An 8934-nucleotide genomic window follows, 5' to 3' on the forward strand; every position below is an offset into this window, starting at 1 on the left:
CAGAAACTATTCCCTAGTATGAAAAGATCAAATACTCCAGCGCATAAGTTTACGGTGAGAGGGGGAGATGTGTGGGACAAGTTATTATTATTTTTTTAATTTTAGTTATTATTATATTAATATTATTATTATAGTTCCTGCAACATGCCGTCATGAGTGGAGACGAATACAATGATGGCATTTAAGGGACTTTCGGACGGGCACATGGATATGCAGGGAAAGGAGAGATATGGATTTGGTCTTGACATCAATGTTCAGCATAGACTATGTGGGCCGAAGGGCCTCTTTGTGACATTCGACATGATACCTTCAGTCAATGAAATTGCAGCGAGATTGAATGGGATTATTATCGACAAGCAGCACCAGTGACCCGGGTTCAATCCCGACTACGGGCGCTGTCTGTACGGAGTTTGCACGTTCTCACCGTGACCTGCGTGGGTTTTCTCCGAGATCTTCGGTTTCCTCCCGCACTCCAAAGACGCGCAGGTTTGTAGGTAGGTGAGTGAATGCGTGAGTGAGTGAGTGAGCGCGTGAGATTAGTGTTAGTGTGTAGGGATCGCTGGTCGGTGCGGACTCAATGGGCTGAAGGGACCGTTTCCTCTCTCTACTAACGTAAAAACTACACTAAAAAGGAGAGGAAATGGAATCATGTTTACTTTGAGCATTGCCTGAAAGAGGAACACACAACTCCAAACGAGACCTCGCCGTTTCAAGGGACGACGTGTGTGCATCCAGCACGCATTGGTAGAGTGCGTGTGGACAGGATGTTTCCTCCAGTGGGAGAGACTAGAACCAGAGGGCACAGCAACAAAATGCAAGTACGCACCTTTAGAATGGAGATGTGGAATCTCTTTAGCCAGCGGGTAGTGAATCCGTGGAATTCACTGCCACAGGCGGCTGTGAAGGACAAGACATGGGTTTCTATTTGAGGTGGAGATTGATCGGTTCTTGATAAGGGAAGTTAATCAAAAGGTTATGTGAAGAAGGCAGGAGAATGGGGTTGAGAGGGAGAAACAGATCAGGACCCTGGTGGACAACCCACATGGATGGATCCAAATGCTTCTCCGATATCTTAGCTGGGGAAAGCAGACACACATTGATCATGAGGTGGATAGTTTGAATGTCAGCGCAGACCCACTTCTGCCACTGTGTTTATGGCCTCATCAACTTGAAGGGCAATAACAGCCGGCCCTGGCAGCAAAGGCAGATTCTTGGAGATTAATTTAAATGCTGGGGAATTTTTTGAAATTTCTCCAGTCTCCTTCACATTTAAACCCAAACTGGTTTTGGGTTTAGCTGGTTTGACATTCCTTTACCCAATTATGTCTCTTTGGATGTAAATCCAGAACTAGGCATGCAGGAAGGAACTGCAGATACAGGTTTACACCGAAGATAGACACAAAGTGCTGGAGCAACTCAGCAGGACAGCAGGTATCTCTGGATAGAAGGAATGGGTGATGTTTTGGGTCGAGACCCTTCTTCAGACTGAGAGTTGGGGAAGAGGGAGACAGAGATATGGAAGGTTAAGATGTGAAGAGACAAAGGGGACTAGATGCCCGAAGAAGAGTCTCAACCCAAAACATCACCCAGAGATGCTGCCTGTCACGCTGAGTTACTCCAGCTATGTGTGTCCATCTTCCTTTGTCTTCCAAAAATATGGACAGAGCAGGAATCACACTGTACTTGCTTGCGTTTAAGAAAAAGTTAGACATGGACAGGACAGGTTTGGAGGTAAATGGGCCACACAGGGACTAGTGTGGATGGGACTGGTTGATCGGTGTGGGCATGTTGGGTATGTTCACACACACCATCAAACCAGATTAACAAAGGAAGACAAAAATGCTGGAGAAACTCAGCAGGTGAGGCAGCGTCTATGGAGCGAAGGGAAAGGATTTAGGCGACGTTTCAGGGCGAGACCCTTCTTCAGACTTAACGAGAGGTCAGCGATATCAAATTGGCATTGTGCAGGAACGTCCTGACCTGCCGAGCAGTTGCTTGCGGGCATTATATTAAAGGAGGAAATGCCATCGGGTTCAAGTGGCACACCGCTTGCCAAGATCAATTGTCAGGGGGAGGCTTAGCTCAACTACACCTTGGGGAGTGTAAACATAGGCGGCTTCTCAAGAGTTGGTTATGCAATTGTGTTTGGAATCATGCAATTACAGGTGGTGCTGAAATGTCCAAGGAATGTACAGCACAACACCAACACAGTGGTGTCTGGAAACCAGATTAGCAGAGGTGCCCGTGCTAACTTGGCCAGAGTCTTCTTTAAATGCAATCAACATGCAGAAAGGCAGCAAGAAAGTCAAAAATGATGGAATCTTTATGTTTAAAACGTTTGAGTCGCTAGCCAGAGGGCGAGATGCCCAACACTGGGCCCCATCAGATAAAGACTGGATAAAGGCACAGCGGTAGAGTTGCTGCCTCACAGTTCCATTGACCCAGGTTCAATCCTGACTACAGGCGCTGTCTGTACGGAGTTTGTACGTTCTCCAGATAATCAGAGTGGGGTTTTCCCTCCCCTGAGATCTTCGGTTTCCTCCCACACTCCAAAGACGTGCAGGTTTGTAGGTTAATTGGATTTGGTATAAATGTAAATAGTCCCCAGTGTGTGTAGGATAGTGTTAATGTGCGGGGATCGCTGGTCAGTGTGGACTCGGTGGGCAGAAGGGCGTTTCATGCTCTATCTCTAAACTAAACTGGCGTCAATGGTAGGTGGAGGTGGGGAGGAAGGGAGGGATTTTGCAAAGCTGGTGGATGCTGGAGATAAACATGTTCCATTATTAAGGTCACAAGCGATAGAAGCAGAATTAAGCCATTCGGCCCATCAAGTCTATTCCACCATTCAATCATGGCTGATTTCTCCCTCCTGATCCCCTCTCCTGCATTCTTCACAACTCCCAACAACGGTACCAATCACAAATCTATCGATCTCGGCCTTAAAAATAACCATTGACTTGGCCTCCACAGCCTATTAAATCCAGAGAATAATTTTAAATTGGAAGTGTTGGTTGGCTAGCAGGGATTCTGTTCTCTTCCTCACCTCTTTGCCCCCCCCCCCCCCATCTCTTCCAACTTCTTCCCCCCAAAATAAACTCAGTCTCAAACCAAAACAGCACCTACCCACGAACTCCAGAGATGCTGGCTGACCCATTGAGTTACTCCAGCAGTGTAACACAGAGTCAGAGTGATACAGTGTGGAAACAGGCCCTTCTGCCCAACTTGCCCACACCGGCCAACATGTCCCAGCTACACTAGTCCCACCTGCCAGCATTTGGTCCATATCCCTCCAAACCTGTCCTATCCATGTACCTGTCTAAATGCTTCTTAAATGTTGGGATAGTCCCAGCCTCAACTACCTCCTCTGGCAGCTCGTTCCATACACCCACCACCCTTTGTGTGAAAAAGTCACCCCTCAGAGTCATATTAAATCTTTTCCCCTTCACCTTGAACCAATGTCCTCTGGTCCTCGATTCAACTTTTCTGGGCATCTACCCGATCTGAGTTGGACATAAGGTAGATTACATGTTTTGCAGAAGCCAATTGCTGGTAGAAACTCAGCGTGTGAGGCAGCATCTATGGAGCGAAGGAATTGGTGATGTTTTGGGTCGAAACCCCTTGATTGCTCGGGTAAGGGAAGAGATGGTGGGAATTTCCCACCAAGGGAAATACACGCACCAAATTTGTGGCCAAACTAAAGCCTCATTTAAAAATGAAACCTTCAGGACAAATTCCTACCATTTTGAAATAGACATATTGTCCAGATGACATTTAAAATGTCTCTTTTACAAAAACAAGTCATGCTACATTCTTACGAGTAGTAGCCTTAATGAGTAATATTAATACTCAAACCAAAACATGTTTTAAAAACTTAGTCACCTCACAGGGCACCTTGTGCAACATGGATTTGAGAACATGTTCTATGACTACATCTAATTCATTGTTGTAATAAATATGATTAATATCTTGGCTTGCATTCACAATGAACAAAACAAATGCAAAACTCAAAACCAAAGATCTCAAATTTCAGAAGTTTACATTTTATTTAAAAATTTTAAAATTATCTTATGGATATCGAACTATGCATAGGAAAATGTTTTTTAAACCAAGTCTTCAAACAAATATTGAACTGCAGACTATCTTTTACACATGAAATAGACACCATAACTTCAGGAGATCAAGATTATTGAATAAACAGCAATGGAAACAAACAGCAAGCAAATATTATAACAATTATAGCGACGACTGCAATTCTATCCACCCACTCTTAATGAGATCATGTGGTCATCAATATGAATCCCATTAATGTCTCCATGTGGGTTAGATGTTAAATATCATCTACACTGGTAGATTTTCTTGTATATTCCTCACAAGGACTCCACTAGCATTAAGGGGCTGTCCCACTGTACTAAGCTAATTCAAGAGCTCTCCCGAGTTAAAAACACAAACACAAACTCGTGTTAAGCACGTAGAATGTACATCGGAGCTCAGGGACGTCTCTTAGCAGCTCGTAACGCAAACAGCAGGTACGCAGGAAACGCGGTAAGCTCGTGAAGATTTTTCAACATGTTGGAACATGTCCATGAGAGTCTCGAGTACCTGCGAGCGGCTATTACTGTAATTGTCCGAGTTTGATTCAGGGGATACTCGGGAGAACTCTGGAATTAGCTCGTACAGTGGGACAGCCCCTTTAGACCAGTGCACAGATGCATGTCGGAAAAGAGTTCTACTAACGTGCTTTACCTCAGTGGTTGAGAGGTCCAATCCTAGACCCATGTAACTGGCCAAAATTACAAGGAAATGCAACAGTTCTCATTTACCTAGATAATTCCCTTGGTGTTTTAAAATGCTGGTTTAAGCATATGCAAAGTTTAACAATGACAGCTTGTTCAATAGAGGGAATAAATATATTGGATGAGAGCATCAGAAAAATGACATAGGTGGTGTTCAGGTACAACCCGTCAGAATTTCCAGCTCATAGTTGTGCAGAAAAACCGAAAAATGTTGCCAAACGTGATATAATGGAAGTAAAAAAAAGTCAATAGTGAAAAATGCTAGCAATGTCTAGGGCAAGGCCATCTTTCCTTGCAGTGAAAGGTGGTATAAAGGTCCAAATATAACATACTGCAACATGCAAAATCTGGAGTAACATGAATGAAGGATAAACCACTTTCAAAGCCCAGGCTTGGATCCATTCATCATTTGGTTTTAGCTGGATGTTAATGCCGATTTGGCCTCCGATTACAATGTGTTTAGCCTACATTTAACTTTAATACCAACTCCGAATACAAACTCATCACCATATCTTGTGCAAGAAGGAACTGCAGATGCTGCTTTAAATCAAAGGTGACACACAAAAAGCTGGAGTAACTCAGTGGGAGTTTGGCCCTCCTTCAGAATGAGGGCCGAACCCTCCAGAGATGCTGCCTGTCCCACCGAGTCACCCCAGCTTGTGTCAGACATCACCATAGTTTCGTCTGCAGTTTGGAAATCCCCTAAAACTCAAGTCAAAATCCTCTCATCCAAATAGCAGCGGCAGGTTTCTACTTCCAAGCCTGTTACAATCACCTCTTGAATATTGATCGAAATATTAACAAATGCCCCCCAAAAACCCATGAGTGTTTATCTATTTAAGCAAGTACATAATATCAATATATTAAACCAAATTTAATAGTAAGTACAAACATCAAGTGGGAGTAAAACTCTACGGAGTGAAAGGGGAAGAAAGGCATTTTCACTTCATTTTATTACAGCTATTAAACTAACGAGACAATTGAAATGGCAAATATCTTCCTCTATTTACAATGGCAAACATTTGAAAATAGATTGCTACAGAGGTTTATGAGGCAACAACAAACATTGAGCAAGAAAGAGTTTATCCTAAAGGATTAACTATACAGGGTCGATACCAAGGAACTTGGACTGTAGTTTCGCCTGGACACCAACTCCAGTTCCACAAATTTATCTTCCATGTGAAGGGGAGAAAACAGACTTTGTTCATTCTTTGACCTCCCCAGAATTTGCTTGAAGGGGTTCAAGATGCAAATGAATAATTGGCATAGGTTTCATTCAGTATATACCTTTCAGGCTTTATCTGTTTAAGAAAGAACACATCAAAAACACAAGCCATGTATTAAAAAATAAATGCATAGCAGAAATGTATAAAAAGTCTTCAATCATAGCAAGGTATCTATGATTTATCTGTACACTGTAAATGGCTCGATTGTAATCTTGCATTGTCTTTCCGCTGACTGGTTAGCATGCAACAAAAGCTTTTCACTGTACCTCAGTACACGTGACAAACTAAACTACACTAGGAGTTGCTTTTGGTTCAACCAATCCATCCACCAAGGGGGCAAGCAGCCTCTATGGTTACCTCAGCCGGGAGTAGTATCAGAAATGGCAGAGTGATTAAAAAAAAAAATAACACAATTTGGAAAAATATTAACGCTTGTATCTGGCAGTTTGACATTCTGGAATTACTAAATCATTTTCTAACGTACACTAAAATGCTGGAGAATTTCAGCGGGTGAGGCAGCATCTATGGTGCGAAGGAAATAGGTGACATTTCGGGTCGAGACCCTTCTTCAGAAATGAAGTCTGACGAAGGGTCTCGGACCCAAAACACCTCCTATTCCTTGCTCCACAGATGCTGCCTCACCCGCTGAGTTTCTTCAACATTTTTTTTATCTACCTTCGATTTTTTTCCAGCATCTGCAGTTCCTTCTTAAACAAATCATTTTCTAATGCACTCTGACATCTGGTGGTGCTGTTGAGGCTTGAACGTTGATTGATAGTGTAACTATCACAATGAATTATTGTCCTTTCAATACAGTGATGTACGTAGCATTACTAGCTACGTACATCACTTCATCAACATGACAGTGATTAACTTCAAGTTGAAGCTGGGAAACTCAGAACTGCAGATGTAGCTCAATATAAACAAGGGCACTCATTATGTTTGTAGAAACAAGGAACTGCATAAACTGGATTACACAAAAGGCCATAAAGTGCTGGAGTAACACAGGTGAGGATGCAACTCTGGAGAACATGGGTAGGTGATACTTCAGTCTGAAGGGTCCCTGTCCCACACGGGCAGCAGGGTGGCAGGCTAAGTAGCGTTGCTGCCTCACAGCGCCAGAGACCCGGGTTCCATCCAGACTACGGGTGCTGTCTGTATGGAGTTTGTACGTTCTCCCTGTGATCGCATGGGATCTTCAGTTTCCTCCCAAACCTATTAGTTTGGTATAAATGTAAATTATCCCTAGTGTGTAGGACAGTGTTAATGTGCGGGGATCTCTGGTTGGTGTGGACTTGATGGGCCCGTTTCTGTACTATATCTCAAAACTAAACCAGTCTTTCATGTTCTCCTGAAATGCCTTGTCTAGCCTAGATTTGTTTTTTAGTTTAGACTGCTAGTTTAGTATCTTTAGTTTAGATACTGTGTGGAAACAGGCCCGTCGACCCATGGAGTATTCACCGACCAGCAGTCCCCGCACACTAACACTGTCCTACACACACACACACTAGGGACAATTTATACACACACCAAGCCAATTAACTTACAAACCTGCACGTCTCGATTGTGGGAGGAAACCGAAGATCTCGGAGAAAACCCACGCAGTCACGGGAAGAACGTACAAACTCCATACAGACAGCACCCGTAGTCAGGATCGAACACGGGTCTCTGGGACTGTGAAGCAACTCTACAGCTGTGCCATTGTGCTGCCTGTAACTCATCTACAGGAGATGTGGTCACCCCAGGCAAGTGTGGCATTCAGTCGCCCACTGACTTGGACATTACGGTGGGGTGGAAGGAATCAATGCAAAGCAGAGTCCGAGCAGTGCAGTCAACAAGGCACGGCAGCTCCAAGTTGGATGAAGGGAGATCTTGAGGGACCTTCCAAGTGTGAAGTCCCCATGTACGTGCCACCTATCACGTGGCTAACTATGCATCACAGTTTGGCTACACAGTGTCAGCCACCTGTAAAACAATGCGAATGATAGCCAAGGAACTCAAAAAAACTTGCGTTTCAGGTTCAGGTTTAATTAGTCTCTGCACCTGGGGCAAGTTTGGCATCTGTTGCAAATGAAGGCATGGAAGAGATTAGATTTCTCAAAAACACCGACTGGTGGATAGCCAGTTCAACGAGTCTCCAATCCCTTAAACAATGCACCCATTAAAAGTCGGGTTGGATAAAGTTTCATTGACATCCACTTAGTTCTCATCAAAGACCTGCTCTACGATCTTTGGTTCTCATGTGGAGAAATGTTCCCCAGAACTCACCTCTGGCAGTGGCAAGTGGAGGCTCGTATTCTGTTCCAAATCCCATTGCTGGTGAAGAAATCCTTCCTGGCACCTTGCCCAGAAACTGCACTTCCAGCACTACAGCAAGGAACAAAAAGCACCAAATGTCAACATTACGGACAGTGACCCCTTGAGATGTTAAAGTTTGTTTTTAAAAAAAAAAGAAAAAAAACAAAGTCCTTCACTATTCGATCCAACTATAATCCCAAAGGGCGCCCCTTTCCCATTCTCTGACAAACTAACTTTAAGCATCTCTGGAGAGAAGGGTCTCGACCGGAAGCATCACCTTCCTCTCTACACTAAAGCTGCCCAACCTACTGGGATTCCTCTCTCTCCTCCGCTTTTTTTCCCCGCAAACATTTAGGGAAAAACCAGTAAACAAAGGATTGCAGATGCCGGAATCTCGTGTCGAACACCCAGTGCAGGGGTAACTCAATAGGCCAGGGTGCATCTCTGGAGGACATGGATAGACAACATTGAGTTGGGACTGTCTTCCGTCTAAATGATCCAGACCCAAAAGGTCACCTGGTTGTATCAGCACCTCCAGAGATGCTGCCCGACCTGCCGAGTTACTCCAACTGAACACCCCTCGGTCTAGGCATAAGCTCAGGGGCGACCGCACCTTT

At 44.1% G+C, this 8934-nt stretch overlaps 1 protein-coding gene across 3 annotated transcripts in view; it reads right to left on the reverse strand.

The window, feature by feature from the left end:
* The window catches only part of commd4 (COMM domain containing 4), a 126333-nt gene extending 118413 nt beyond the window's left edge, over positions 1-7920 (reverse strand). For all 3 annotated transcript variants that reach the window (XM_055662891.1, XM_055662892.1, XM_055662889.1), the window contains exon 1: positions 7916-7920. The gene's annotated coding sequence lies outside the window, so the exon portion shown is untranslated. The remainder of the gene's footprint in view (positions 1-7915) is intronic.
* Positions 7921-8934: the final 1014 nt, after the last annotated feature.

The sequence above is a fragment of the Leucoraja erinacea genome, chromosome 36 (assembly GCF_028641065.1).
Source record: "Leucoraja erinacea ecotype New England chromosome 36, Leri_hhj_1, whole genome shotgun sequence".
Lineage (NCBI taxonomy): Eukaryota > Metazoa > Chordata > Chondrichthyes > Rajiformes > Rajidae > Leucoraja > Leucoraja erinaceus.